Here is a 5,107-nt window from a genome sequence, read left to right on the forward strand (position 1 = left end):
TTTTAGAGTCCTTGAAATAGATAGAAAAAGAAAGAATCTTATTTAGACCAGGATCAACTTTTCTTAAATTGACCCATTGATTTTTTAAAAAAACAATTTTCCATCATTCGTGTGTATCTAACTTGCTAGCCCCATCTGAAAGTACCCACGAGAATGAATGCAGATGGATGACATAAAAGAACCCATTCAGGGGGAAGTTAATTTGCCTAAGGATTCTCTATTGGCATTTGTTTAGCTTGAGCTGACAGCTCAGCAAACACCCATCCTTGTCCCAGATCTTTGGTATGAACTTTGTCGTAACATTTTACTTGAAAATTGCCTGCAGACCTAGAATGAATTTGGACAGCCAAAGTGAATTAATTAAGCTGAAAAGAACTGTCTAAACAATGATTTCCTCATGTGATTTTTATTCAGATCTTCCAGGTCACTAATTCGTCATGTTTTCTTTATAAGGAGAAAACAGTGGGAGGGAGTGTTAGGTGCTCCGTACAGTGAAATAGTCTCGATTCTAACATCAGTGGAGCAGGAGCTGCTTGGCAGAAATGCAAGTTTCCTTTAAGCTCCCGGGATAACTACGTTAAACATTTTGGATGAAATGCTTTCTAAAACTGAGCGTTTAATTTCCTGTTTCCTTAAACAGAATGTTCTGAATGTGATTACAAGCATATCTGTCAGACTCAGTTGGAGCTATAACACTGTGGTCTCAAGAGCAAAGGGCTTGAAAAGAGGGGATAATGCTTGTAACCTATTTTTTTATTTATTTGACTGCCCCGGGTCTTGCTGTGTTGTTGTGTGTTAGTTGCTCAGTCATGTCCAACTCTTTGCGACCCCAGGCTCCTTTGTCAATGCCATTTCCCAGGCAAGAATACTGGATTAGGTCGCCATTTCCTCCTCCAGGGGATCTTCCTGACTCAGGAATCACAGCCGGGTCTCCAGCATTGCAGGTGGATTCTTTACCGTCCGAGCCACAAGGGAACGCTGAGTCTCAGTTTCAGAATTCTGGATCTTTCGTTGCAGTGTGTAGGATCTAGTTCCCTGACCAGAGATCGAACCCAGGCCCTCTGCATTGGGAGTGCAGAGTCTTAGCCACTGGACCACCAGGGAAAGTGAAAGTATTAGTCGCTCAGTCATGTCCAACTCTTTGTGACCCCATGGACTACAGCCCAGCAGGCTCCTGTCCATGGAATTCTCCAGGCAAAAATCCTGGAGAGTGTAACCATTCTCTTCTCTAGAGGATCTTCCCAACCCAGGGATTGATCCAGAGTCTCCTGCACAGCAGGCAGTTTCTTTACTGTCTGAGCCACCAGGGAAGTGCCCTGCAATCTACCTTAAAATCCTTCAGCACAATCTATCTGTAACATGTGAATTACAGGCAACCAGTTCAGCTAAGTTAGAAACACAAAAATTCCAGAGATAGTTAGAACCTACACTCAAAAGACTCATCAGAGACACTGCTTTGGGAAGGACGCTCCATGTCCTCCTTTACCTGCTACAAGTAATAAACCCTCCCTCCTCCCAGTCTTTGGCTTGGCTGTGTCTTTTAGCTCAACACCCACCAAGAGTTGAATCCAGTATTGGGGTAATGGTTTTTTAAAAAATTTGATTGGAGTATGGCTGATTTACACTGTTGGGTTAGTTTCAGGTGTACACCTAAGTGAATCAGTTATTCATACACATATATCCACTCTATTTTTTAGATACTTTTCCCATTGCAAAGTATTGAGTCGAATTCCCTGTGTTAAACAGTAGGTCGTTATTATTTATTTTATATGTAGTAGTGTGTATATGTCAGTTCTAATCTCCCAATAATAACATAGTGTTATTACTCATTACTGTGAAAGACCAAAGTAGGTATGATTTTTTTTTTGCCTTCAAATTAATGCAATTAAATAAAATTAATTCACTTCAAAAAATAATAAAAGACTCATCAAAAGCTCACACTGGCTCTCTTTATCTCCAGTCAACACTAGATGATTTGTTAACTAGTATGTCATTGATGAAATGATGGAATTGCCAAGGACATTGTCCAGGAGCTGAACTATAGTCTTTCCTACCTAAGTATAAATAGGGGGTATTAATCTAATGAGCCTCCCATATGTAATTTTAATTCTCTAGTAGCCACCATTATAAAAAGTAAAAAGAGGACTTCCCTGGTGGTCCAGTGGGTAAAGATCCACCTGCCAATGCAGGGAACACAGGTTTGGTCCCCAGTCCAGGAGGATTCCGCGTGCTGTGGGGCAACTAAAGCCCACGTTCGAAAACTACTAAGCCTGGGCACCTAGAGCCTATGCTCCACAACAAGAGAAGCCTGCACACTTCTTGAAACTAGAGAGTAACCCCCATTGGCTACAACTAGAGAAAGCCCACCTGCAGTAATGAAGAACCAGCACAGTCAAAAACAAATTAATCAATTTAATTAAAAAATTTTTAAAGAAATGGTGGGATTAATTTGACTAATGAGTCAGCTCAGTCACTCATTCGTGTGTGACCCTTTGACTGATACATTTTATTTAATCCAGTATATCCAGTATATATCCAGTATATCCAAAATATTGTCATTTCAGCAGGTAATTTATGTGAAAATATTTGAGATATTTTGTACTAAGTCATGGTAATTCAGTGCATATTTTACCTATTATTAGCCACACTAGCATTGTGCTAGGAGCTTTATATCTCTAATCCTTAAGACAAGATAGGGTATCTTTTAATCCATTTTACAGATGAGCAAACTGAGGCTTGGAGGGATTCAGTAGCTTTCTCAGGTGATATAAATGTGTCAGTGGCAGCCCGGTCAGCCAATGACAGCCAGGTGTAGTGGATAATATAGACAGATCCCCCCTTCATGGCAGGTAAATCCCCCACTGGTGATGCAGGGGTGCAAAGGCACAGCCCTCTTGCCTCGATTTGGGACCAGAGTTTTCAGGTAGGATGGGCCTCAGTTGCAGGAGATGGACTTGCCATCTGCCTGTGCCCAGTCCTGCCCTCCTCACTGCCTTGGGCATATCTCCCCAGAGACTCCCCAGGCAACGGCTGCAGTGTTTCAAGGGAACCCAGTCTAAGTCGTGTTTTGTGTATGCGTGCTCAATCGTATCTGATTCTTTGCGACCCCATGGACCAGGCTCCTCTGTCCATGGGATTTCCCAACAAGAATCCTGGGGTGGGTTGCCATTTCCTCCTCCAGGGGATCTTCCTGACCCAGGGATCAAACCACATCTCCAGCGTCCCCTGAATTTGCAGGTGGGTTTTCTACCTCAAGCGCCACCTTCTGCAAACTGAAAGATCCCAGTTTAAGACAATAGGACACAATTCAGACTCCAAAACCTTTGCTTAGGAACTTCTCCCTCTTGAAGAGCTAAGGCTTTGCAGTCTTCCCAACACTGCGTCTCCCTACCAGGGTAGGTAACAAGTACAGCAGCTGTGTCTCTTGTGGAAGGCGATTTACCCAAGAAGGGATGGCACCTGGCATTACTGACCCTTGGGTCTTTAGAAGCTTGGCAATATGAACTTATTAAAGAAATAAACCTGAGGGTAAGTTATCTGCATTTTTAGAACACACACAGAGCAACTAATAAGAATAACATGGGAGTGATTTCTCAGGAGTCCCCCATGTAATAAATTATGTCTTTAAAATACTCTTTGAAAATAGCAAGAATCTTAATGAAACCTTAGTCACCCTGCACCTTTGTATCACTTTCAATCAGCCCAACCTTAGCGATTACAACAGCAAATTTCTCAAATTGTCCAGTAGGACCCGGGGTGACCTGGGAGTCACCCCTAACCCAGTTGCCCATCCCCAGAGCTTAGACTCACCCTAGATCCCTGCATTTGGGTGGATCATCTGGGGGCTCCCCAGGACCAGCAAAGACATTACAGTCTTTGGAGACCCCTTGAAAGTGAAAGTCACTCAGTTGTGTCTGACTCTTTGTGACCCCATGGATTGTGTAGTCCATGGAATTTTCCAGGCCAAAATACTGGAGTGGGTAACCTTTCACTTCTCCAGGGGATCTTCCCAACTCAGGGACCAAACCCAGGTTCTCCCACATTGAAGGCAGATTCTTTACCAGCTGAACCACAAGGAAAGCCCAAGAATACTGGAGTGGGTAGCCTATCCCTCTTCCAGGAGATCTTCCCAACCTAGGAATCGGCCCAGGGTCTCCTGCATTGCAGGTGGATTCTTTACCAACTGAGCTATGAGGGAAGCCTTGAAGGCCCCTTACTAGTTAATTGACCAAAACCACCCTATTCACTGAATTTGAACTTTCTATTCAGCACATCCCTATGCTGACTGTGCATTTGATTTCTGGGGTCCCTCTGGTGAAATTGTGTAAAGCTTTTTCAAAATAATCAAAGGAATTTTTGGAAACTTGCCCTGGCTGGTCCTCAACACTACACTGGGGAAGGCAAAGCAAAAGTAGACTGAAGAAAATGCCATTGCTTTATTCACCGCTGGAGCCCAGAGCCAACCCTGCAGAGCAAGAAAACTCATCTTCAAACAAATCTTTCTCCAGAAAAGAAGAAAAGCCAAGGGCCAGAGCAGACCCTCCAGGGCCCCACCAAGAAGTCCACCTAGCTTGTGGGTCGTAACACTGTGGGGATCGAGAGCGTGAAGGTGGAAACCCAGCTTATGTGTATTTAGAAGGCAGTGTGTGTCTTCAGTCATTAAGTCACGTCCAACTCTTTGCAATCCTATGGACTACAGCACAACAGGCTCCTCTATCCTTCACTGTCTCCTGGAGTTTGCTCAAATTCATGTCCATTGAGTGGTAGTTATGGAGCATGGGCTTAGTTGCTCTGCATTGGCAGCATGTGGAATCTTCCTGGACCAGGGATAGAACCTGTGTCTCCTGTATTGGCAGGTAGATTCCTTTTTCTTATTTTTTAGAAGGCAGAGCTAACAGGAATTGCTGATGAATTGGATCTGGGTGTAAGAGAAAAGTTAAAGTTTGACCTTGACCTCAAGGTTGTGACCTGAGCAACTTGGGAGATGGGAGCTCCATCTTCCAAGATGGGAAAGACATGGTCCCCCAAAGACAAAGCGGCAGCAAGAACCTGGGGTGATCCAAGTAAGCAGAAGAAGGGAGAAGGGAGAGTAAGGTAAGTTAAGAGT

At 43.8% G+C, this 5,107-nt stretch overlaps 1 non-coding gene across 1 annotated transcript; it reads right to left on the minus strand.

Annotated features, from left to right (window-relative positions):
• Window positions 1-1,031: 1,031 nt before the first annotated feature.
• Window positions 1,032-1,104, minus strand: TRNAG-CCC. The gene has a single exon. It is a non-coding gene; the product is annotated as a tRNA-Gly (tRNA).
• Between the last annotated feature and the right edge of the window lie 4,003 nt (window positions 1,105-5,107).

This window comes from Bison bison, unplaced genomic scaffold, assembly GCF_000754665.1.
Source record: "Bison bison bison isolate TAMUID 2011002044 unplaced genomic scaffold, Bison_UMD1.0 scf7180017864289, whole genome shotgun sequence".
In the NCBI taxonomy this organism is placed as follows: Eukaryota; Metazoa; Chordata; class Mammalia; order Artiodactyla; family Bovidae; genus Bison; species Bison bison.